The following is a 27,250-nucleotide window of genomic DNA, read 5'->3' as shown; positions in this document are numbered from 1 at the left end:
CAACTCTTGCCAAGCTGTAAGAAAACTTTTTCTGGGCCACTGCAAATGAGAAAGCTGGCTTGTCTTCACCAGATTGAGCTGGTTAGATTCTGGTATGCTTGCACTAAGCCGAGTCTTCTGTTGCCTTGATCCTTAGAATGGATCACATATTGGATCCATAAATGGATTCAATCAGCTATTACTGCTAGCAAACCATTCTCCATGTTTCTCCCAGTAAGAATATGTTTGCTACTCCATATTTTAAAATCTGGTAGTATTGGGGGAAGGGTGATGGCAGAAATGAAATAGCTCAGTTTTGTTTGAGAGTCTGAGTTAGGAGTTTCATTCATTAGCTCAATGAAAATAAAATATGGTCTCAGTCCATTAACTGCCTATGTAAATATGATGGTGGAAAGCATATATTGTATGTATTTTAATAAATGTTTGCTTTTTATTTATATAAACCTTAGCCTTGGAAAGCAGCCTTGAGGAGCAGTAAACATGAATTTCGGGGTGCTACTAAAGCAGTGGGGACCAGCATCCTCAGCATGTTCCCAATTCCTGGGTAATATTTCAGGTGGCAGCTCTCGTAGTTCTCAGATGATCAGGATATGAGTAACTATAGATTCTTATCCTCATATGAACTTAAGAAAAACCATTTTTAGGCTTTATCCACAGTCCAGATGGTCAATACTTTATTCTATATGACCCTGACTATAAAATCCAGGGACTGGTGTTGGTTGACACCAGTTTTAAAACATTAAATGTGTTCCTCAGATCCCTCAGCTGTCTGCTAAAAGCTTACCATCTATGAATTTATGTTAACCCTTCATATTTTGATACTTTTATACTTTTACATCTTATTGTTTGTATATTCATAATTCATTAGTCATGAAGTTATCCAATTAGAGGCAATTGCCAAGAGTCCACGAGAAACACCTTGGTGGCTGGATCTGACCTCATCTGACCTGGTGGCCATGAAGATGGAGAGAAGTGCTGGGTTGTAAACACATTAGGAAACCAAACTGGCAGTATTTGTTGATGACTGTGAGAATAAAGGAAAAAGTGACTTCAAGGCATGCTGCAGGTTTCTGAGAAAGGTAAATGGACCAGCGGACTATACATAGGATTTTCCAAAATAGAAGCACATTTGGAGTTAAAAATGGGAAATTCATTCATTATTCATTTAATATCAGAGAACACTGGAGTTTTTACTGGAGAATGCTCTAGTATAAGATTTATAATACCAACAAGGGCTGCTAGTCTTCCTTCTGGTATGATTCAAAGTATGGGCTGTGGACTCTTTCAGTGATAGAAAAGTCTTTCAAGGATTTATTTGAGTTTCAGCTTCAGAAAGTAGAGAGTAAGAGAGTGATTAAATTTCAGTTTCACTATCAGTCCCATTATCAACTATGTCAAGAAAAATAATTGGCCCACATTTGAATGACTGTCAATGATTGGTAATGACCTACAATCTCCTTGACATTTCTGTCAAAAATATCATATGGTTTCTAAATTAAAATCTGACAACCTTAAGAAACTTAGGTAAATGAGATACTGTAATAAGTTCTCAGTGGAAAGATAGTTTGCTTTAGAACCCAGTTTTTTAGCCATCTGGGCAGAATAACTATGTTAAACACTTTTACTGGTCTTTGGTTAAAGATGGAGTATTTATGAAACACTTGAGGTTTAAGGAGAATTTTATTCATTCTGAATTATAGGTTGTTATAAATCACGATCATCATTTTATATTGCTTAATTAAAAGAATGTGAGGGAATTAAGAGAATTAGGTGGTTGTGACTATTGAAAATAAACCCTAAGTATTTCCTAAATTCTTCCCTTATTATTTCAAAATATTCACTGTCCTTTTTATTTGGGAAGACATTCTATACACCAATAAGATACTATGTCAGACGAATCTGGTGATTCAGCGTCTCAGCTTTTCCTGGAAATCAAAGATATTTCTTTTTAAGTCTGAGAAGCTAGAGGTGCCACACAATCAAAAATGCTTCCATCTACTGGTCAAAGTCAGGAATACACAAGTGTTCCTCTGCCTAAAAACCATGAGTGGAGAATGCAAAACACCTAGGCTTCCAGGCTCAGATACTCAAAACAGTGGGTTCTGACGGTGAAGGTAAATCTCAGTCAGAAAGTAGCCTCTTCAGACAGATCATAGATGTAGCAGAGGGCTAAGATTAGAACTCAAATTCCCTGAGGCTCTGCTTGTATATTTTCTTGACAACCTAGAAACAGGCAATAGATTGTGATTGCTTTAAAATATTCAGGGGAAAAGAACTTTGCCTCTTGTATTACCAGACTTAATAGGCTCTGGAACTCTGAGTCTGAAACCAATATAGAGAATGGATTAAGAGGTCAACTGACCCTTTTTCTCAGTGCTTAGCTGGGTCAGTGGCTCCCTCAGAGTCATTTTAATTCATTCCTGTGGGTGAATATACGTGACTGTTTCCCTGACAGTCACAGGGAGTTAATCTGCCACGGTGAGCAGTTGCCAGATAGGACAGGGGAATTTGTCTCATTCCTGTGGTGACTTTAGATATGAAATGCCAGGCTGCTTAGCCTGGGGGAAGGTGCTGTAAGTTACAGGCACCAAGCCAAGCCTCCCAAGCACCCTTGCTCCCTTTGACAGCCACCCTCCTGGGCTGTGATCTGGCTGAATTAATTCACAGATGCCAGATATCAGGACTTTATCTGCATTGTTAGCATTCCTCCTAACCTGCAGCTTCTATTCATTTAATGGTTATCTGATGGGGACTGATACTAGGTGAAGAGGAATGTTCAAATCATGCTGACTTTGGCAAGTGGGAGCAAAAAATAGAACTTCAGTTTAAGAAGGGAATATTTACTCACTGACATGACAGTTTTGCTAGTAGGACAACGGAATAAGAGGGAAGGTGGTTCCAGGAAAATATTTAGGTAAAGGGTCCATCATTCTTTAATGGTGCTCCATGTACTTTATTTATTTGGCCAAAAGATGAGACTAAAGCAACAAGGAAAGCAAAGAACAGGTATGATAGGAATACACTTCTCCGTGTTATTTTTGATCATTTTTTCAGGCAACATTCTTTTTTTAGAGTCTCAATGTCATACTGAGTTGAAGAACTTGTTTGCATTTGAACTAAACTGAATAAGAAATATTAAGATTTTTTTTTTAGAAGACTCAGCTTTCAATGAGTGGTTTTCTTAAAGGACATATTCTTAAAGCATGTTTCTGATTTAATGGGCTTCAGAATTCTAAGCAGATGAGAGTCTCTGAAAAAAATTGCATGGAAAGGGACAAAAGCCCAGGCAGAAAATTTTGCACAGAAATAAATGCAGTAGCTGAGCTTTCTCCAAAATGGCATACTGCATGAGCATATGGAATCAAAAGTATCCTTTTCTGTTTTCTGTTTAAGGCTTCCAGCAGACTCAAGGGGGAGTAAGCAAAGTAAAAATGAAACCCAGAAGAACAATGAGATTTCAAGGGAGAGACTCATAAGCATCCTTCAGAGAGGGGTCAATTTCACAATGACCCCAAATATATTTATATCACACTAAGATGACAGGGGAGGCATTTTGTGTTTCATCTTTTGAGAGAGTATATAACTATGGAAAGGCATATACACATACCTCAAGTGTGATTACAACTTAAAATTGCACTTGGAATACCTTGATCATAATAATTAACGCCCCCCTTTTTAAGAAAATCTAGTATCTGTGATAGGAAAACTGGATACTAACATGCAAAACAATGAAAGTGAATTCCTATTTTACACCACACAGAAAAACTCAAAATGGATTAAAGACTACGTGAAATGCCTGAAGCCATAAAACTCCTATAAGTAAACACAAGGAAAACACTCTTTGATGTTGATCTTGGCAACTATTTCATATAAAGACACTCTAAGCACAAGCAAAAAAAGCAAACATAAACAAGTAGGATTACATCAAGTTATAAAGCTTTTGAATAACTAAAGAAATGATCAACAAAATGAAAAGGAAACCTATGGAATGGGAGGAAATGTTTGTAAACCACATATTTGATAAGGGGTTAATTTCCAAAATAAATAAGGAACTCATACTACTCAACAGCAAAAAACCCCAAATTATTCAATTAAAAAATAGACGAAGGTAAACTGGTACAACCACTATGGAAAATAGTATGGAGGTTCCTCAAGAAACTAAAAATAGAGCTACCATATGACCCAGAAATCTCACTCCTGGCATATGTCCAGAGAAAACCTTTATTTGAAAAGATACATGCACCCTAATGTCCACTGTAGCACTGTTTACAACAGCCAAGACATGGAAGCAAGCTAACTGTCCACTGACAGAGGGCTCAGTAAAGAAGATGTGGTACACATATACAATGGAACATTACTCCGCCATAGAAAAGAATAAAAAATTTAATGCCATTTGTAGTAACATTGATGGACCTAGAGATTGTCATACTAAGTAAATTTAGAGAAAGACAAACATCATATGCTACTACCTATACATGGAATCTCAAAAAAAAAAAAAAAGGATACAAATGAAGTTATTTACAAAATAGAAAAAGACTCACAGACTTAGAAATCTAACTTATGGTTAACAAAGGGGAAAGGTGGGAGAAGGGATAAATTAGGAGTTTGGGATTAACACAGAGAGACTACTATATATAAAATACACAACCAACTAGGAACTACTGTTTGGCTCAGGAAACTCTACTCAATATTCTGTAATAACCTATTTGGGAAAAGAGTTGGAAAAAATGGATATATGTATAACTGAGTCATTTTGCTGTACACCTGAAAACACAAATTTTTAAATCAACAATATGCCAATATAAAATAAAAATTAAATTAAAAAAATTAAAAGGTATGTCTTCCATTTTCACTTAGTCTGTCGTGCTTAACATTTTTGAAAGAATGCAAACCCAAACAGGATAGATGATTGAAACAACTTGTAATCATGCCTGACTTTTGTTTTCCTCTTAGGTCATGCACAGAATGTTGGAAGCTTATTGACTTCTGGTAAATAGAGTGAATAGCAAGGAATAGAGAGTGAAACACCCAGGGAGATGATTAATATAACATAGTATAAAAGTGACGGGTAGCTCATTGCCTTTTTTACTTCCCAGTGATGAATCAACACTTCCATTTCTTTTGCTCTGGAGTGTACATAATATAAGCACAAATGAATTTAGTGGGAAAACATTTTATGACCTTTATTATTTGGCCCAATTTCACAATGATGTCTGAAAAGACTGCCAGGAAATTTCTGTTTAGACTAATCAGCAAAGGAATAACTACTTATAGAGAAGGATAGCTGTGTATTTTATTTATTACATTCTTCTCCTGGGTACAAGCGTGATATGTCTATTAATCTATTAACATGTGTAATTAAACATGTTGTCCATCAGATTAATAGGTCAACAGTCAACTCTCTTTCAATGGCCTATATGGAGTACTGACCATATGGAACACTCTGCACTAAAAACACTGGGCATTTGTCTTTCTCCATCTGACTTATTTCACTTAGCATAGTACCCTCAATATCCAGTATGATTTTACTTATATGTGTAACAAAAAAAACCTGATAAACAAAGACGCAAAATAACTAGAGAAGTTAAACTACATAAAAACAAACATAGATACAGAGAACAAATTCATGGTTATCAAAGGAAGAGGGTGAAATGAGTAAAGATGATTAACTGCATGGTGATAGATGGAAACTCAATTTTTGGTGGTGAGCACGTTTTAGGGTACATAGAAGTATAAATATAATGTTGTACATATGAAACTAATACAATGTTATAAATCAATGTTACTCTAATAAAAAAATTAAAGCTACAAGCTTTGGGTGCACAGTGGTAGCAAAGCTGACTTGGCCACTGCCCTTGTGCAGCTTACAGTCTTGTGGAAGTATGCAAGAAAACAATCCAAATAATAGTTAATCACAAATTACGGTATGCTATGAGGGCAGAGGGTGCTAGGGGAGAGAATGTATATTGGGTGGTAAGAAAAGGTTTCTCTGAAGGGAAGTACATTGTATCTGAGCCCTCAAGGATAAGACTGAGTCACCTGGGGATAGCACATGTCTATTTGTAGGAACAGACAAAATGGAGGGATTAGGTGAATGAAGAACATGTACAGAGGTTTCAGGGGAAAAGGCTGCAAAAATTAGGAACTGAAATGATGTTAATATGCCTAGAGCACAGTGAAGGAGAGGTGAGTGGTATATGACATCCAGTAGAGTATCTGGCACAGTCCCATGGGCACAGTAGAGCTCAATACATTCTCACTGAAAACAAAGCTTGTAACATTTTTTTTTTCAGGAAGTTAACTTGGAGCCTAAATTTTTATTTCACCCCAAGTTGCCATTCTAATGTTTCCAAGAATAGAAATTATTGTGGGGAGGGTACACAGTCCCCTGGGATAGCCAAAGACTAATGTGGAGATTGTGAATTGTATGCAGTGGAAATAAAATACTGCCAGGGAATTGGTACATTGGTTTAACCACTTTAGTTCAATAGAGTTTAACTGGGGCAGATGGTTTTAGAGAGTTGATATGGCAAAGTCTGAGGGTTTAGAAAAGAACTGCAAAAATTTCAGCACTCTTTCTTCCATGGTTTCATCAATAACTGTGTCCCTCGGGTTAAAACCAAAGCAAATAGGGCTGGTGGGGTAGGAAAAAAAAACTATTTTGCACTCTTTTAGTAATAGTATGGACCTAAATCACTGACATTTCCCTGTAAACTTTCAAGTGTGAAAGATGAGTCCAACCTCATTTTTGGTGCGGTCAAGGCCACCTCAACTCAGACTGCCTTTCAGCTACAGACAAACTGAACAATATCTAGACCATTAAGGAAACAAGTAGCATAGAGTATATGGTCACAACTCAGTTTGAGAGGAAACTGATATTGACGTAGAGGAAAATAATCAAGCCAACTCCCAAATTTAAAATATTTTCTCTCTCTGAGATTGGAGGTACTCTAGTCAAGTCTATACATCCAGCAAAACAAATAAATAAAATTCATTATCCAAGTCTTCCACTTTCTTGGGCATTATTTTATCGTCTTGGAGACCCACCTGAATGAACTGAATCAATGTAAATTAGAAACATACGAATTAAATCTCTCTCAGTCACCACATGTGATTGGAGTTTTCACAAACTAAAGGACCATGAAAAAAGTATTCGTAAATGTTTTCAAAATCCACGAACCACCAGGTTGGCCCATCTCTAAAAAGTGAAGTAATGACCTTCTGAACATTATGATATCCTTCATACTTTAATGTTTAACAAAATAACTCCTGTCATCACTGTTCATAATACATAAATTATTAGGGGTAAGATTAAACACGCTGATGTGAAAATGGTGGAAGGTATTCTAATCTGGAATCCTCTTAGATTCCACCGGAGATGGTAAATTTGAAAGCCATAGGATCATATGTAACAGAGGTCTCAGCAAAACTGAGTTAGATTAAGCTAAACGAAAATTTGTTATATGAAATTAGGAAGCTCACCAGTTTCCCTGGACGACTAGAGTCAGACGGAGAGCTCCCAGACTGCACTCAGAGGGCTGCCTGCGGAAAGGTTAGACATTTTCTCCTGAAGAATCCTTGCCACCAGCAGTTTCGTCGCTCAGCTCATTGGCCGTAAAGCAGTTTTGCCGTAAAAGATAAAATAACTGATTGACGGTTTGGTTTCAATTGGTTAACAGTTTGATTTTATTTCTCTATTGATACATTACTATTTTTATGATATATGTATATTTCAGGCCTCATAATGACCTAAACAGTGAGGCGTAAGCCTGGTGGTATTAAAAGAGTGGATGGTAACAACCTCATTTATCGACCTGATAGAAAATATGGTGATAAGAAAACTTACTGGAAGTGTGAAATAAGCATGTAAAGCCAGACTGCATACTACACTAGAAAATAGCACATCAGTTTGTAAATCTTTTCAGTGAGCATCGTCATCCCTATCAGTCCTCAAAAAGCAAAGTTTGCCAAGCTATGGAGAATATAAAAGAGGGAGCCTCGGGTTCACAGCAGTCTTTGGGAGCATTAATGACAGATTCTTTAGCTAATTTGGGTAATAGCTGTTGTTCTCTCATGCCCTCTTTTCCAAATTTATTTTAGAAGCTAGAGGCAAAAGAAGAATCAACCCTTCCTATCCCTCCAAAAGATGCAGTTGTGTCGTTCCTGATGAGTACAGCTTTCTCGAAAATGGTGAGTACTTTTTCCTATTTGATAGTGGAGAATATAATGTAGACAGAATCTGAATTATGTAATTTGGTGAAATGTAAGGACTAGGCACATTCTGGAACATTTAAATATACTATCAGTTGCATTGTTATATATATGGATATAATAAACTTTATCTATATGTGTGTGTGTGTGTATATATATATATATATATATACACATATATGAAACAGTAGCATTCCTCCTTTCTTTGTTTAACTTTCAGGAAAATCTGGAAGTAACCATGACTACACATGTTTTAAATGTATTCAAGCGATTTTGTATTTTAATTTTTCACAATAAATTTTATTAATTTTTCTTGTTTGATTAATCTTGATTAGTTTGATTTCTTGTTTGATTAGTCCTATCAAATATTAGTCTATATTTTATTTATGTTTTTATCTTTTACTGCAAAATGAGCTGTGTGGCAAAATTGCTCTCAGCAAATTGCTTGCAGCAAAGATGTTTAGGAGAAAATCCCAGACAAGGCCCTAAGAAAGACACATTTGCTGCTGCCATTCAGCCCAAGCCTTCCAGACTGCAATGATGATACTTATGACTAAATGACAGAAACTTTTTAATTCTTTGCACCAAAAGGCCAGCACCTCTTCTGCCACACTTTCTGAAGGATGGATTTTGAATTCTGTTTCTTTACATGGATCAACTACAAATCAAAGACATCTATGGATGTATCTGATTGTTCTTCCTTATGTTGTTTCAACACAGTTCATAGTCTTATTCCATGTGTTAGAATATATTGACTGTTTCCATTTTAATGTTCAAAATTATCCAAATTTGGTCAGCAAAAAGCCCCTTCAGGCAGGTCTGTGTTATTTTGACATGGGCACCTTAGATTTGGAGCATTCCCTTAATTTATGGCACAACAAGAAATTTCAAGAACACCTAAAGCTTTTATTGCCCCACAGCTATAATCAGCATTTCTCCAAGATTTACTAGTTCCTTTTAGAGAAAAATAAAATGGTGTTTAGATGGCAGGATCTAGACACTAGCATATTCATTTCTTTATTAGTGCCTCTAGTCCCTTGAAGTTGACAAAGCTATGAAATATTTATATCTATATCTATATATCTTGATACCTTTAATTCAATCCAACATTATAGAATTTTTCTTTTCCTATTCTCATTCCATTATTTTCTGTTTCTTCCCCCTCACTCTTTTGATGCTTCAGCATAGGCAGAATTACTTACTTTCTCCAAAGAGGCATATCACAGCTCAGGGTTGGGTGGAGGAATTACACTTCTGATACCATCATCCCTGGTTGGGTGATCATCTCAGGCTTGCGCCCTCAAAGCCAATCTTGACCCCTTAATCAGGGTCCTCCACCTATACTCGTTCTTAAGCTTCTCTTGATTTAGTCATTACATCCAATGTTTCCTGATTCTGATCCTTATTTCCTCTTGGCTGGACCATGTTAATAGAGTCCCATCTTGTATTCTTATCCACATTGCCTTCAATCGTATCCACATTCTAAGATACAACTGCCATGCATTCCATAGGCAAGTTGATTTCAAGTCAGAAAATACTCACTTTTCCAAAAGACTCATGTTCACACTAAGTTTAGCGTTAAATGTTTTTCTAGTCTATTCCCACCCAGCTCCTTTTAGTACATTCTATGTGTCAGCTAAAATTAATGTCTTGCTTCTTAAGCATTCTTTCTATTTTCCTTGAGTTTATCTTCTGTCTAGATTTGTGCCATATAATTTTTAAAAGTATAATTTCCCATTCTATTATGCTATTGCTCAGAAACTTTCCTTGACTTCTTATAGCCTGACAAAACCATGTATCTGTGGAAGTCATATTCACCCTTAAGTTTCACTTCAAATGCAATTCTCTCCCATCCACACCTACAGTCTTTACTGAAACCCAACTTGTAACTCACTATGAACTGTATTGAATGCCTTTAGCATTTCTTTAGCATCAAATTCATATGGTTCAATATTAAACTCACTTATTATGTCATTTAGAATTAGGCTTGCCAAAATATAACATTGGATTAAAATGTTGAAGTTTGTTTTTCTCTCATTAACAATTCAATGGGCAGTGCAGGGCTAGGAATAGCTGCTTATACCCTCAGAGACATCACAAATTCATGCTACTTCCTTGTAGAACTCTCATTCTTTTGTTATAAGATGGCAGCTATAGATTCAGTCCTTATACATGAATTCTAGGTAACAGGATGGAGGAATATGCAACAAAATGAGGGAAAAGTAATGCATTTGAGATATATTTTTTAAATAAATTCTGCAGAGGTATTATATTCACACAAGAAAATATGCACATTCTAAATTAGATAAATTTTAACAAACACTGATCAATAACACAATCAAGATTTCTGTCAACCAGAAAGTTCCCTGTTACTCTTTTGCACTCAATCAACCCAGCCTTGGCTCATATTAACAGACTAAGAGAAAAAAAAGTAAGATAATCTCGATTTACATTAAAAACTATTTGATAAAATTCAATATCCTTTTCAATAAAATTCTTATCAAATTAGGAAGAGAAGGGAACTTCCTTATCCTGATAAAGGGCATCTGTGAAAAACCTATAGCTAGCACTATATTTTATAAGACTGTATTCTTTCCCGTTACGGTCAGGAAAAATGTAGGGATGTTCACTATCACCACTTTTATTCAACAATGCAATAAAGAAAGAAAAAATAAATGAAAAGCAAACATAGTGGAAAGTAAGAAATGGCCTTTATTTGCAGAAAACATGATCATTTTATAGAAATCACTGGAATTTATTTTAAAAGCTTTTTGGATGAATAATTGAGTTTAGAAGTTAAGATAAAGGTCAATATACAGAAATAAATTGTATTTCTACAAACTGTATATTGTTTTGTCATTATTTACTCAGAAAACTTTTATGCTCCTTTCCTTCTACTCTTTTTTTGGGGGGGGATTATATATGTTAGATGTTTGATGTTGTCCCTCAGATTACTGAGTCTCTTTAGTTTTTTCTTCTTTTTTTCTCTCAATGCTTCAATTTAGACAATTTCTATTGCTGTATCTTAAGACCAAAAAAAAAAAAAAAAAAAAGAACCTCCATATGCCATGGGAGTAGCCCAAGAAAAGGCAAAAACACCAAAAAGAAGGAAACTCTATTGCTGTATCTTCATGTTCACTGATCTTTTCCTCTGAGGCATTAATCTGCTATTAATTCTATTAAGTGAATTTTTATTTCAGATGCTCTATTTTTCATCTCTAGAAATACTTTTTATTATTGACTTATTTTTTTATTATGATCATGTCATTCTTTAAGAAATATTGATCATAGGTATAATAGCTTATTTAAAATTATTATTTTTCAATTTCATCATCTATGTCATTTCTGGTTCTATTTTCTCCTATTTTGGGATAAAAATTTGTTTGTAGAAAGTTTTTTTTACAATATTGAGTGTTTCATATATTTTCTTCCTTTAAAGAGTGTTAAAGTATTCTTGTTAGGCAAAGCTTGAATTTTAAAGCTTGTTTTTAAGCTTTCTGGGAGTTGGTTTAGAGTGCTCTTTACTCTCAGACTAATTTGGCCATATTACCAAACCATGACCCTCTGGGTTCTCTTATTGAGTTCCCTGAGGGTTAAATGAGGTTTCTCTGCTCAAGCTGGAAAGAGTTTGAATATTTTTCTTGTTCAAGCTCAAGGAGTTTTTCAGCTTATGGCTCCCAGTAATTATTTTCCCAGCAACTGCTTTTTTTTGGAGATTCACTGTATAGTTTAATGGGACCTTTATGCATGTTTCTCTGCACAGATGATTCCTCTCCAATATTCTGTCCTACAGATTCTGGTTGCCTCTCAGCCTCACCCAAATCCATTATTTGTCTTTTAAGCTCAGTAAGCTTTCATGTGCTCTGCTTGGGGTCTTCCCTCTGGGCCATCTTTTACAAGGAGAAAACAGGCTAATAGCAGGCTTTTCCTTTTCTCATAATCACAGTCTTATTGTCTCAATGTCTGAAAGAGTTGTTTAATATATTTTATTTTGTTTTGCAGTTGCTTATGGTAAGTAGACTGGTCCTGTACCAGTCAGAGGCATAAAGCAACTAAAATGTATTTTAAAGAAAGTTATTTCTCTTCTTTTTACCACTCAGAACTCCTTACCTACAAAAGGGACTAGAAAAATAGCTTTTTTTCCTGAGTGGTTATATGCTTAGCAAAAAAATCAGATTTTGAGAAAGAGAGAGTATGGAGTTCCCATGGTGGCTCAGTAGAAATGAACCCGATTAATATCCATGAAGATGTGGGTTCAATCCCTGGCCTTGCTCAGTGGGTTAAGGATATGGCATTGCTGCAAGCTGTGGTGTAGGTCAAAGCACAGACATGGCCCAGATACTGCATTGCTGTCACTGTGATGTAGGCAGGCAGCTGTAGTTCTGATTTGACCCCTAGCCTTGGAACTTCCATATGCTACGGACATGGCCCTAAAAAAAAGAAAGAAAAAAAAAAAAGATTGAGCATCATATCTGCCCTAATTGTATATTTAGTTCACTTTCTATTATAGTAGCTCCCTGAGTGAGGGTCAGAGCCTTCCTCATCTCAGCAGCAGGGCTCAAGAAAAATAAAAAAAAGAACATGGTCCTGAACACAGAACTCATTATTATCCAAACTGAAAAGAAAATTAGGCTTGAGTAAAGAAGACAATGTATTCTGGGAGGTGACAACCTTGAGGAAAAGTGGACGTTACCTTGGTGCTCCTAACGCAGTAACTCATAGATTATTTAAGAACTCTGTTGAGGAGTTAGAAAACTACAGAAGCCTTGTTGTTCCTCTTACCTCAAGTATCCTTCTCCTGTCACCCATATCACTTCTTTTAAAACTCAGATCATAATCCAGAAAAAGAAAGACAAACACCATATGATATCACTTGTATGTGGAATCTAAAACATGATACAAATGAACTTATAAAACAGAAACAGACTCTTAGACATAGTAAACAAATTTATGGTTGGAAAGAGGGTAGGGGAGAGATAAATTAGTAATTTGGGACTAGCAGATAAAACTACTATATATAAAATAAATAAACAACAAAATTCTACTATACAGCAAAGGGAACTATATTCAATACCCTGTAAGAAGCCTTAATGGAAATGAATATAAAATATACATATATATATCACTTTGCTGTACACTCCAAATGAATACAGCACTGTAAATCAACTACACTTCAATTAAAAAAAAAAAGAATCAAAAGAAAACAAACGAAAACAAAAAACATAATCAAACTACTAAATGAAGCCTTTTTTGGAATTCCCATCATGGCACAGTGGAAACAAATCCAACTAGGAACCACAAAGTTGCAGATTCGATCCCTGGCCTTGCTCAGTGGGTTAAGGATCCCATGTTGCCATGAGCTGTGGTGTGGGTCACAGATGCAGCTCGGATCTAATGTTACTGTGGCTGTGGATGTGGCTGTGGCTGTGGCTGTGGCTAGCAGCTGTAGCTCCCATTAGACCCCTAGCCTGTGAACCTCCACATGCAGTGGGTGCAGCCCTAAAAAGCACACACAAAATAATAATAAAATAAATACATGCAGCCTTTTCTGACCACCACGCCTAGGGAAAATAGGTCCTTTATAGCATGATCTCTGTTAAATTCTTAAAGCATTTGATTATTCATATAGTTTATTTCTACCCTCAAGTTAGAATCAATTTGAAATGGCAAAATAAATTAAAAATTCATTGATTTCTGTTACTCTTTGCTTTCCTTATAACCCTGCCACAGTGAGCAATGAACATGTTAAGTAAGAACACTGTTCCTTGATCTGATGTTCAAAATCTGACTGGAAGCCATTTGAGGGTAAGTTCAGACCTCAAGAGAACAAGCATGTGGCATCACCTGTCTTCTGACCACTGGGGCTGGTAGGGCTTCTTTCTTGGGGAGGCAGTCCTGGGCTACTCTTGCAAAGCAGGCAAATACACACTATCACTACAACCCTAACTCGTTTTTTTTTTTTCCTTCACCTATCACCATAAAACATACAGTATATTATAAGCATTTATTTTCTTTATTGTCTATCTCTTTTCCATTCAAGTAAGTGTTGGGATTTTTGCTCTTCTTTGCCACTGCTATATTCCCAGTGCATAAACATTTGTGGAGGGAAAGAATGGGAGAAGGTAACAAAGGAAGTGTGAGTATACCATGGAAGAAACTAAGATGAGATCTGAAAGTGTGGTGAGGCATTTGCCATCCTCTAAGTGACAAAGGGGGTTATATTGGATAAGAGGATTTGGATAGCTCTTTAAGGGTCATGTAAAAGAGATGGTGAAATATTAAGGGGTAGTTCAAAGTTTTTCTCTATCCTATTTGAATAATTCAGCCAATTCATATTTTGAGTTTGCAGGAGAATCTTTTAATAGTCAAAGCAGAAAATGACCAAATCATATAAAATTGTATGAAGTGAGACAAGAATGGATTTGTAATTAAAACAAACAAAAAAAGAAATGCATGTTATACTTTTACTTAGTTTCCAATCAATGAATGTAGTTGTCTTTTATATATAAAGCAAATTTTCAGTTGCCACGAGTCCTATAAAAACAATATTTTTAATGACTGGTTCCTGCCCCTGTTTTTTCCTGTCTTATGATTTAAAAATGGGTGTTTTATTTTCTTCTCCTTTTCACATTTAGTCTGGAATCCCTTCTTCATTCCTTGGCCTCCATTTCAGCACCAAGGGGCTCATTATTGCAAAGTTAAAAAGCCATAAGCAAGGGAAGTTCATAAAGCAAACTGCAACAGAGGCGCGCTATCATCTTACTGTCATAACCACTCTGAATTGCCGGGTGGCACCAGAAAGCTCACTGGCACCTTGGTATATGGCAATGGGAACCTGGTAATTTGGATAGATTAAAAGTTGGTATGGAATTGCCATTAGGCTTTCATCCAGTTCTGGGATGTGTGTATGTGTGGTGTGGTGTGCAAAGGCAGGGAAGGGGAAGGGAGTAAGAGAAGAAGAGAAGAGAGAAGCATGCTAAATCAATCCTAGGCTCTGCTAACTTTATGTTTTGATTATAAATGACTTGGAGGGGTCATGGTTCCAACTCTGTGACTTTTCTCTTTCCATAGATCTCAGTATATTGCTGGCACCTCTCTTTTGCTGAAACGTACCAACTTGATTGATTGATTGGCTTTGCCCACCCTACTTCTTTATCCAAGAAGTATTCCAGAACAAAGAGGGGGACTCAAATTTCCCAACACATACAGCTTTCAAAAACCAAAAATATGAAAAAAATGAGCAAATGAGAAATGGAGGTTGAGGTCAAGAGGAAAGAGATGGGTCAAAGAGGTGGTAGACCTTTCCTTCATTATGACTTTGATTCAGATATGTGCCCCGACATGCTTTCAGTTTGAAACCAGAATCTTAGCATGTAACATAACTTCTGAGAGTGCGTGGTCATCTAGGGCAAGAGGTCAACCAGTTTAGCAACATTGAACCGCTCCTTGAAGAAGGCACAGGTTGACAATGTGGGAAAACATGGTGCCCAAATTTTCTCAACAGTCCTCAAATATAAGTTCAGATTAGGTGGCTGACCTTGTAACCAGGTCTCAGGGCAGCTGAATGTTGTCTGTGAATTCAAAAGCTGAAATTTATAGAGCCCAGTGAGCTGAAAATTATAGGGCACTGTGCCCTACAGCAGACTTAGTTTCATGTTTATTTAGAAATTTGTGATTTCAAATTTAGCTAAGAATAAAAGATTCTTTACAAGATCATAGTGATTTGTTCCTTTCATTTTCTTGGTGACAAGCTTCTCATGGTTGGCAAATAGAGTAATGCTTTGTGATTTAGCTACAGAAACCTATGGACCAGACGGGTGGGGTATTAACAACATACACATCCAGTGACTCCCAACACCAAAGGGCATGTATATCTTATCTTTGCAAGGAGTACATGAAGGTCCAGGAGCAAAGAACCCTAGATTTCAAAAACTCCATGACCTTCTGCCTACGTGCTGGCTGTCCCTGGGATAGGGTAGAGAAGGAACACTTTTTCCTTGGTCTCTTCTGACCTCAGCTGTGGAAGTCTCTGATGTCTTTTCCTGGCCAGCTTCCTCTTCCATCTGGGTCCATCACTGCATTTTTGCATGCCAGTTCAATGACTCCATCAGGCCTGCAATAACACTCAGTCACTCTCTCTTGTATTGGAAAACAAGAGAAAGCTCAACCTTGTCTGGGCTTAGGCAATAAAAACATTTTAGCATTGCAAATGAATTACCTAAATGTGTTGGGAAATATTTTACTTTCTAGTTAAATGCTAAGGATTGTACCACAAGGATGTGAAATGTGCATGGCCAGGGAGGGTAGGAATATAATCCCAAAGAACAGGTGATAGAAGGAAGGATGGTGGTGTTTACCACATACTAGGCTCTGGCTTTGGGTGATATCTGCCACAATCTGCCATCAACATGGGGCTCCAGGAGAAAGCAGAGCCTTTAGCCAGCCTTATACAACCTTGCTTTCTGGCCTCAAGATTGATGAGGAGGAGTAAGAATTTGTCTAACCCTGAGCCTTAATGATGAACACATCAGACATACTCTAAAATGCCGTGGGTTATGCCATTTGCACTAATGAGCCCGAGCCGCGTATCCATTTACCCTGGTAAAATAGGAAGGATTATCTTTTCCTTTCTCCTCCTCTGATTCTTGTTACAGCTCTCCTTCTCACAACCTGCTCTATTCACTTCAAGGTTTGCTGTAAGGATCAGGAGCCGATAGTGACAATGATAATAACAACAAGAGCTGCCATCTATTGTGTACATTTTGTGTGCCAGACACTAACATTTCCACTTCAGTCCTCAAATATGCTTAGGATGAGAGCACTGTTATCTTCACTTACCCAGAAGGAAACAGAATGAGAAAAGTTAAGAACTTATTCACAAAACAGAAACAGACTCAAAGATTTGGAAACCAATTTTATGGTTACCAAAGGAGAAACATTGGGAGGAGGGATTCAACGGGAGGTTGGGATTGACATGTACACACTACTATATGTGGAATGGATGAGTAACAATGACCTACTGTATAGCACAGGGAAATGTACTCAATGGTCTGTAGTGACGTATCTGGGAAAAGAATCTGAAAAGGAATGGATAAATGTGTATGCATAAATGCTTCACTTTGCTGTACACCTGAAATTAATACATTATAAATCAACTATACATTAATGAAATGTTTAAAAAAGAAGAAAAAAAAGAAATTACTAGGAAAATAAAGCCAGCAGTGGTGGGCATCTCTAAAGGCCATGCCCATACTAACTAAGCTACATTACTTCTTTTAATTGGTAAAGCATTATAAAGATGGTTGGTATTGGTTACGGCTATTAAGCCCTTTGCAACCCTAATCCTGCAGTTGCAGATTCTTCTTGATGCCCTGGAATATACCTGAGCCAGGATGTTTAGTGGAAGATACTTAACAGGATGGATGGCAGGCCATGGGGATACCTCTGACAGTAATCTATGAATTCTTCATTTAGCTCCCCTGACTTCTAAATTCCCAGTGGGACTTAAAGAGAAAAGGAAGTGCCCACTAACAGTTGTTAATTCTCCTTTTAACACTTTCTAGTATCTCACCCTTTGATGGCAAGTATTTTAGCTCAAATAATAATAACATAAATTTTACACAGAGGACTTTCGAGTTTACAAAAAGTTCTTTCATATTCACATTTAAACTTCCATCCAACTTGCAAGCTAAGAATTATTATGCCAATTCTATAAATGAAAAAAATATGTTCAACAGGCAAAAATTGTATCCCAAAAGTATGTAAGTGTTTTCCAATTATAAAAATTTCTTATAATTTAGGTGGCTTACATATCCCAGTTTGCCTGGTTGCACCAGCACAAGTCTCTCTCAAAAGTACCCTAGTTTGAGGGCTAAGCTTATACGGTCAATCAAAAATTCAATCCTAAAGCATAGTGTCAAATGCAGAATTTCACTTGCAACCAGTAAGTTTTGATAACTCAGTGATATATGCATTGGGCCATCAGGGACAGAGCTGTGCTTCTCTTGCATAAGATTAACTCCTTAGGCAAGGTGGATATGTGGGGCACCAAAATTTTTTTTTAAAACTCTTCCCACCTGTAAGTGAAAGCTTCTGGGTCAATCACTCAGTGTTTGTTTCCCAGCCCCAGCTGTGCATTAGAATCACTGATGCCTTTTAAAATCAGGGTTACCTGGGTTCTACCAGGGACTAGTTAAGCTAGGATTTCAGGGGTGAAGCATAGGAAATGGCATTTTTCAAAAGCTCTCTATACAGTTTTTGTTTGTTTGTTTTGTTTTTAGATAAATTTTTACTGGAGTATAGTTGACTTAGAAAGTTATGTTAGTTTCAGGTGTACAGCAAAGTGAATCAGTTATACATACACATATATCCATTCCTTTTCAGATTCTTTTCCCATATAGGTTATTACTCAGCATTGAGTGGATTACCCTGTGCTCTACAGTATGTCATTGCTATTTATCTTATATATAGTAGTGTGTATATGCCAATCCCAACATCTTATTTTATCACCCACCACCACTTCTCCTTTGGTAACCATAGATTTGGTTTCAAAATCGCTTAGTCTGTTTCTATTTTGTAAGTTCTTCTGTATAATTTTCGTTAGATTCCACATATTAGTGACCTCATATGATATTTGTCTTTTTCTGTCTGATTTACTTTACATAGTATAATAATTTTAGGTCCATCGATATTGCTGCAAATGGCATTATTTCATTCTTTTTATGGCTGGGTAGTATTCCATTGCACATATGTATCAAATCTTCTTTATGCAATCCTCTGTTGATGGACATTTAGGTTGCTTTCCATGCCTTGGCTATTGTGGAATAGTGCTGCAATGTACCTTGGGGTGCATATATCTTTTTATTTTTAACTCAATGAATTTTATTACATTTATAGTTATACAACAGTCATCACAACCCAACTTTATAACATTTCCATCCATGTATCTTTTTGAATTATGTTTTTTCCAGATATATACCCAGGAGTTGGATTGCTAGATCATATAACAGTTCTATATTTAGCTTTTAAGGAACCTCCCCACTCTTCTCCATAGTGGTTGCACTAGCTTACATTCCTACAAACAGTGTAGGAGGGTTCCCTTTTCTCCTCACCTCTCCAGTATTTATTGTTTGTAGATTTTTTGATAATGGCCATTCTGACTGCTATGCCATGATACCTCACTGTAGTTTTGATTAGCATTTCTCTAGTAATTAGCGATGTTGAGCATCTTTTCATGTGATTTTTGGCCATCTGTATATCTCTAAACAGAGCTTTTGACAATGCAGCCACAAGTGATGATTTGCAACATGTGAACAAGCAAATGTATAATGGTGAAATATATTAGATGCATGACAGCACTATGAGAAAGATCCAAGTCTGGAGGGGGATGTTACTAAGAAATTGAAGAAAAAACTATTGTTGGCTACCTCTCCTATCTTATGAAATTCATACATGTTTATCTTGACTTAATGAAGTGTGCTATTACTAAAAAAAAAGTGGTTTGTTTTGTTGAACAGATACTGTCTGGTCTTCAATTCTAATGCCTGTTTCTCTCTCTTTCTCACTTTAGATCCTTTGAAACCTCTTGTTTACTGTGTGCATGTGTGTGTGTGGGGGGGTAGATTTATTTAGAAGGAATTATATATGAAGCAAAAATTGTATCTGTTAGCCTCATGTCTTCTAACTGAGAAAACCTCTTTTATTATTTGACTTATTTCCAAATATGCTCACTGAGAAAGGCAGAAGTACCTCATTGTGCAGAGAAAGACATGGGGTCACAGAGAGGTTAGGGCTGAGCTGTGGGTCTTTCAGCAAAGCAGTCTAGACCTTGAATGAGCAGTCAAAATTTCTAAGCATTTCTCTAATGCTCTGTGAAAATTCAGGCATGATGAGAAAGAAGTTTCACTATTTTCCCAATTCACAAGAGTATTTTTAAAATAGAGTATTATTAGACCTATTTTATGGTTATTTATTGCAATAAATGTTACTTTCCTTTGAAATGCACTAAATCATATCCTAATTTTTTTGCTATAATTTTTCCATGAAAAGAAAATAACATTTCAGTTGATGCAATTTCAATGTGCTGGGGGCTCAGTCTCCTGTTTCAGGCCCAGTCCAGAACCGGTGCCTGGGGATGCAGGCCAGGCCAGGGACTTGTTCTTTCTTGATGAAAATCACTACAGTGTAGAATGGCTGAATTCTTTGCTAACAGCTCCAAGGAACTCAAATTCTTTCCCTTAGTTTTTTTTTTCTGCATAAATAATATTTAGTTCATCCTAAGATTCTATCCCAAGAGGTCATTTCTGAGCATTTCCCCAAGCTGTAACCCTCTCCAAACTCCAGTTTTAAGTCTAATTCTTCAATCTCTCCTCCTTCTTCCACAATGATTTGCCCTCATTTTCTTTTGGGAAAGCATGACACAAAGAAATGAGCAAGGGGCTTTAAATACTATATATTCAAGAGATGCTTTATCCCCATACCAACCCACTATATCAGTCATTGGTGGGTAGAGGAGAAGGGAAGGAGGCACAAGATGTCCAGGCAGAAACTTTTATTCATCATAAGTCAGCCACGGTAAGAGTAGTGGAAAGAGGTGAGGAACAGGACTGCTGGATTCCTTCTTTTATGGCACTGATTATTCAGGTTCAGGCAAAGCAGTAGACTCAGGGCTATTCCTTAGACTCAGAGTCTGGGGCCTTAGCCTAAGCAGAATAATGTATAATATTATTTCAAACAGGGGTAGGAAAATAACCTTCAGAATTAGTTCCCTCAGACTGGTGGACCAGCAGAAACAAAAATTAAATCTAAAGAGGGTCCTCAGGAGCCACAATTCCTGCCCATGTTTCTCTCTAGGAATCCTTAGTGGCCTCACACTGAATAGCAGAAGAAGTGATTTCCCCCTTAGAAACCATCACAGAGATCTTGCCAGGTTATTGAGAATTAAGTCCCCAAGCACTTAAGAGCAGATCTAAGTCACTGAAAGTTCCAAATGGTATAAAAATGTTGGGAAAACTTGTCAAGATGTTGATATCCTCATGAAATTGAACACAACCTCAAAAATGATTGGACCTAAAATAATGTTTGTTTAAAAAAAAACTGGGAAATAGAAGTAGGGTGGGCATTGGAGTCTGGGGAAGAAGGCTGAAAGATGAAGTAATTATAAAGTTTGTTGTGAAATACTTGCTGAGTTCACCTGGTAAATCTAGACGGAATTCCCAAAGGAAGACAGCTAGGTGAATATATTTGAGCCATCTATGAAATTATAGGAATGACCCTCAGTTAAAAAGAAATGAAAGACTAATCTGAGAATAACCATGAAGGATGCTGAAGTGAAAGCCAGAGAGCCATCAGCATACTAGATTTAATTTGATGGAGATTTTGTATTCTTTATGTGTGTGCCTCTCTTCTTTATATACCCCTCAGGGGCTGGGACTGTTCACCTTTATGCTTGGCACATAATAGCAGCTTAATAAATGGTTGTAAAATAAATAAATACATGAATAGATGAAGGATGAGGCTATGAATGAAGTCATAAATGAAGGTGTTTACTGTAAGTGTCATTGCAAGCAGAACTTGGCTATGAGTTTGGACTGTTATTTGCGACCTCTCAACTTCCCCTGCCCAACCATACAGCTCAGGGTGATATTTCAGAGCATTTTGCCACCAGCAAATGATGCTCGCCTTTGGTCTTTTAAAGGAAGACTGCAGTTCGCAGTTATATTGACTTTAAATTTAGCAGCATTGGGCAAGAATAGAAATGTTCTAATCCTGTCTCCTCCTACGGAATGTGAATTGTGGTCAGAGTAATATGTTTTTGCCTCCTGTGATTTAGATCAAATTTCACAGGCCAGACAGGGCGTAGGGAGCCAGGCTATAGCAGCCGTTCTCCCTGGTAAACAGTATCACACCTCCCTTGGATGGCCCAGGGCACCATGTGTGCCCTGGCATTAGAGACACCTCGCCAGGGCTTGTCTGTTCTCCCTTCCTTGTTTCTTTGCCCAGTGTTCATGTGGAGCTTGGCTTCCTATACTTAGAACTGGGCAGTGCAGCGATGGGCAGGTGTTAGAGGTAGACACATGTGTGCCCAGAGAAGGCTGCCCCAGAAAAACACACTCAGGGCCTGGATGTAACTCAGAGTTTCAGGTCTCCACTTCTCATAAGAAAAAAGGTCACTAGCTCTAAAACTTCCACTGGGAAAGGTTGAGTGCCTGGCCTAGCAGGGCAATGCTATCTGGTGGGGCATTCAATCTCTATAAATCAGACCCAGGAGGATATCAAAATAGCTTGTCTGTAGGCTGAAACCAGCAGGAAAACCTGTCTTCTTTCATAGGCCACTAGGGAAATAGTTACCCAGTTGCTGCTGGACCGAACTCTTTAATCTCTACTACCATGTGGGCTCAGCATCTTTGAAACAGATGGGTCATTTCACCCATTGTGCTTCAGCCACTGTCTATTAAACATGCTTATTGACACAGAATTCTAAATCAAATGAGGGAGCAAAGGGTTTTTACATTCAAAGGAAAATGTTGTGGCTTTTTCAGTCTTGCAGATGGCCTCCCTCCAATTTCACCTTTCTACTTAGCTTGAGTGCACTATTTAAAGATATGATGACAAGCTAATGAAATGCCTTTGGGGAACAGGAATTCTACCTAGAAAAGTACATTTCAGAAAAAAAAGGAGAAGAGAAAAATAAAGACAATTTTAAGAGGAAGCAGAAATAAAATTTAACTGATGTATATTAATTTTCTGTTGAACTGTGATTTCAAGGAATGTGCTATAATCAGATAAGAATTATTCACTGATTTCCTTTTTATTTATCCATGTAATAATACATATGGTGGAAAAAAATCTCTATTTTCTAAGTCACAGATGTTCAGCCTATGAAAACATTAAGATCGTATCGAAGTTTAGCTCAAGTTCATCAAGGAAAACAAAGGTCCATTCCCCACTTAGTTTCTCTTGATGGTACACTTAGTAATAGCTAAGCACTTGGAGTTTAAAATTGCCTGACCAAAAATTCTCTTCTTGGAGTTTCCAGGTGGCTAAATTGGTTAAGAATCTGGCATTATCACTCCAGTGGCTGGGTTGCCGCTTTGGCATGAGTTCCTGGGAACTTCTACATGCTGGGGGTGCAGCCAAAAAACATAGTCTTTTTCTTGTCCCTGAATTATTAATGAACATATACTAAGAATATCCATCCGGTGTCCAGATTAATTCAGACAGTAGGGAAGTTAATGCCTAGACTGTATATATAATATTTAAAGTAGGAATAATCTCATTTATTAACTTTCTCTTTTGTGCTTAGTCCTTGACTCTTGTGATTTACTATTAAATTAAGCTAATTCTTTATTAATTACCTTTAGCTGGTAAGATTTCTTGGTTTGCAAGTCTAAAATATTTCTGACAACTAACTGAATAAACATTTAAAAAAATTAGCTCTCGTAATTGATCATGGGCCATGAATTGTTCCTTCTCTTCATTTATTTATTTTTTTTGAGTTTCTTTTTTGAACTGAATGTTGTCCCCTCCAACCAAGTAGATTTTTGTTGTTGTTGCTTTTCTTTTAAAATATTCTGTGAGGCTTATTTTCTAATACTTGCTAAAATCTGACTATCATCTTGGTGAACCATAGTATTTGAGATATATGTTACCTGCTACTATCTTTCAGTCCCACTACTCAGGGAAAAAATTATACTTGCTTTAATCAGGGATTATCCCAGTTAGAGCTCTCAGAAAGCAATTCGTTTAAGGCAGAATAAGAGAGGCAGCTTTTACAATTAGTAAAATACTCTATGTGATTAGTGAAACTGGTGAAAAAATAACAGAGCCCTTTTTGCATAGGCCTTCACAACTTTAACACCTTATGCAATCATTAAGCTCTTAAATGTAAATCTGGAAAGATTTCGTAAATGCAAATCTGGGTAGATTTCTTAAATATAAATCTGAGAAGATTAGATGTACTAACCTCTTAGCAGTTGTTTGTTGGGGAGATATAAAGGGCCTTGCTGCCCATACAGAGTCTTATTTTCTCTATCAGTAAGAACAGTCAAAATACGTCCATGAATGGGTGTGTCATTAACAGAAGTTTTCCATATGTCTAATGAGAGAGTCAGAGGGATATTTTCTCTGGCTTACCCTGTACCTCCCCACATACTCGATAAATTGTAAGGACATGTGGTTTGGGTCAAGTGTATGGGAGTTATTCTTATTATCAATTCCAAGTACCCCTTATTGACTAGGGTCTATAAAGCTGATTTAATGCACTCCATGATCATCCTAATGTGGCAGATATAAATAATTGTGGAAGAAGCTCACATTATTAGAAGTTATATAATTTACAGACGAGTCTGCAGTTCACAGCAGTCAGGAGATACTTAAGGTGACAGCATCAATATAAATAAGTTTTGAATATAAATAATTTATATTAATATTGTCATCATGGTTTGTAAAATCATCACAGCTTTATCATAATTTGAAAACAAGTTTAAGGATACACACATTCACACACACACACACACACACACACAGGATGTATATATATCCTTCAGGTATCCACTAAAAAAAAAAAAAATTGACCAAGGCCAGTGAAATTAATCCATCGTCATCGTGTTGGCTGGCTCTACTTGCTACAGAAGCTAGGTTCTCTTCCTTAGTTGGCCTGCCAATGGGTTTAAGCCCCAGGAGATCTATGACTGCACCATGATTCACTGACTCTACAGAAGCCAAACTGGCTCCTTCAGCTCTGTCCTGAGGCTTCAGCTCAGGATCTTGGCCTTCTCAGCAAAGACAAAAGGGCAACAATAAGCATGTGGAGTAAGATACAAACACCAAGCTGTAACTACCCTTTTAACATCACTCTCAAATTAAACAAAGACTCATTAAGAATTTCAATATTTGAACTAAAAATTTGAAAAAAATGTGGCAGGAGAAGGCACATGAGCAAAAGGAGAATGTTTCCATATTGAGGTTATAGGGCTTATTTTAATGAGACCTCAATGATCTTCAGGAAATTTCATAGGAAACTTTATTCTTATTGGTGTAAATGAGCTATGTTTTGAGAAGTTTATTGAAACTGGGGACTAATGAACAGGAAAATAAAACCTACTCAAAACTTTGGAATTTACAAAATTCTTTTTCTAGCTACAGGAAAATAATTATTTGGAATAATATGTATCAGAATTTGGGGAATCTTTTTGTCTTGCTGCAGTTCTTTTTAAGGCATCCTGCTTATTCCCAGGAGGAGAGGCTGGTGAGCTTCTCATTTGTGGACATTAAAAACTTTTATTTATTATGTATGAAAAATAATGACTAGTCTCTATTTTCTCAAGAGTTTAGCAGGGAGACAGACCTACAGAAATAAAGGAGTGAAAGAAAGAAATATGAATATTAGTAGGGGGTCAAAGCAGGAATGGGAAGGAGAACTCCAGGTGATCTTGCCTAAAACCTACTTATCAAATGAACAGCTTTCCAAATGATAATTTCACTCAATTTATTTTTAACTATTTTTACTGTAGCTAGTCAGGTTTATTTTACTTTCTAAACTGATATTTAAGGAATATTGCTCCGGTCCCTGTTCTCAGATCTACGTTATAGTTGAATAGTGAAGGGTGGAGAGAGGGGCAACATTGAGGGGTATACAAAGATATATTCACAAGTGCAAAGTTTTGAATATAAATAATTTATATTAATATTTTCTTCACTAATTTGTTCAGATTTAAAGAGGAATAATCCATAAGAATTTTCATATTCAAGAACATGATTTCTAGAAAAATATTCTTACTGAGTGTATTATGTGTACACACATCTTAAATAAACATTGGTCCAAGGGAACCATACTGCAAATTAGGTCAATCAGAGCTCTTCCCAAGGAACCAGAGAAAGTCACCAGCCCAAGGGCTATGGAATTCAGAGAACAGATTTGGGAATGATGAAGGATACCTTTCTTCTCTGTCTATAAATTAAAACTCAGCAGGAATAGGCAGAAATGGATGAGGTATTGACATTCAGGCTGCTCTAACAGAATACCATAGACTGAGGGGTATAAACAATAGAAATTCATTTTTCACAGTTATAGAGGCTGGGAAGTGCAAGTTCAAGGTGCCATCAGATATGGTGTCTGGTGGGAGGCCTGCTTCCTGGTTCATAGACAGTCATATTTTCATTGTGCCCTCACATGGTAGAAGGGCAAGGGAGCTCTTTTGAGCCTTTTTTATACAGGACAAATCCCAGTTACCTCCAAAAGACCCCATCTCCAATACCCTCACATTGGAAATTAGGTCTTAACATATGAATTGGGAGAGACATAAACGATCAGGCCATAGCAGATATGGAGAGACAGATGGTCCTGGTGGAGATGAATTTGAGAGCCTGGTTCCAGTAGTTAGTCTATAATTTGATTCCTTGAGCTGATAAGCACTGTGAAAGGTTTGAAATTTTATCCTACTTGCAAACTAACAAGTTGGACTGTGGCAGTCTCATGGATGCTAAGTAGAAGATATGAAGCTTTTGGTTCAAAGACAAAGGACTTTATTACTCACATGCACAGTAATAGCCAGAATATCAGCATTTCCTTGTGCTTATTCCTCAGGTTCCAATTCTCTTTTGGTGATATAAAGAGGACCAAGTAACACCTGCACACAGAGTGAGTTGAATTACTGAAGAGAAACACTGAGCTTAGGGGACTCAGATCTTTTATAATAGGATTAAGCTTGCCTGCCCTTTGTTTTAGAGTGAGACATGAACTCTTCATTATACAAACATCCTTAAAAAAATACAGCAAAAACAATCATTGCCTCTGCTTATAAGACATGCAGAAACCTGAGAGAGCAATAAATTATTGTCACCCACCAGAGCTATTCCTACATTTTTTTCAGTTCCATGAGTTAATACCTTTGCCTTAAGCTGGCACTGTGTTTATGTCACTAACACACAGTGTGACAGTAGTGCTCTCTCTTGTTTAGTGGTCCCTCCGACTCCGTTATGAAATCAGAGTGATATTTTATTGTCAAATAATTCTTTGAACATCACTTTGCAATAAAAA

At 36.9% G+C, this 27,250-nt stretch overlaps 1 long non-coding RNA gene across 1 annotated transcript in view; it reads left to right on the top strand.

Moving 5' to 3' along the window:
• Window positions 1-12,433, top strand: part of LOC110261468 — a 206,817-nt gene extending 194,384 nt beyond the window's left edge. The window contains exons 2-3 of the long non-coding RNA XR_002345560.1: window positions 8,101-8,190; window positions 8,432-12,433. This is a non-coding gene — a long non-coding RNA (uncharacterized LOC110261468). The remainder of the gene's footprint in view (window positions 1-8,100; window positions 8,191-8,431) is intronic.

Source organism: Sus scrofa, chromosome 1, assembly GCF_000003025.6.
Source record: "Sus scrofa isolate TJ Tabasco breed Duroc chromosome 1, Sscrofa11.1, whole genome shotgun sequence".
Taxonomy (NCBI): Eukaryota; Metazoa; Chordata; class Mammalia; order Artiodactyla; family Suidae; genus Sus; species Sus scrofa.
This window is presented reverse-complemented; position numbering and strand designations above follow the sequence as displayed.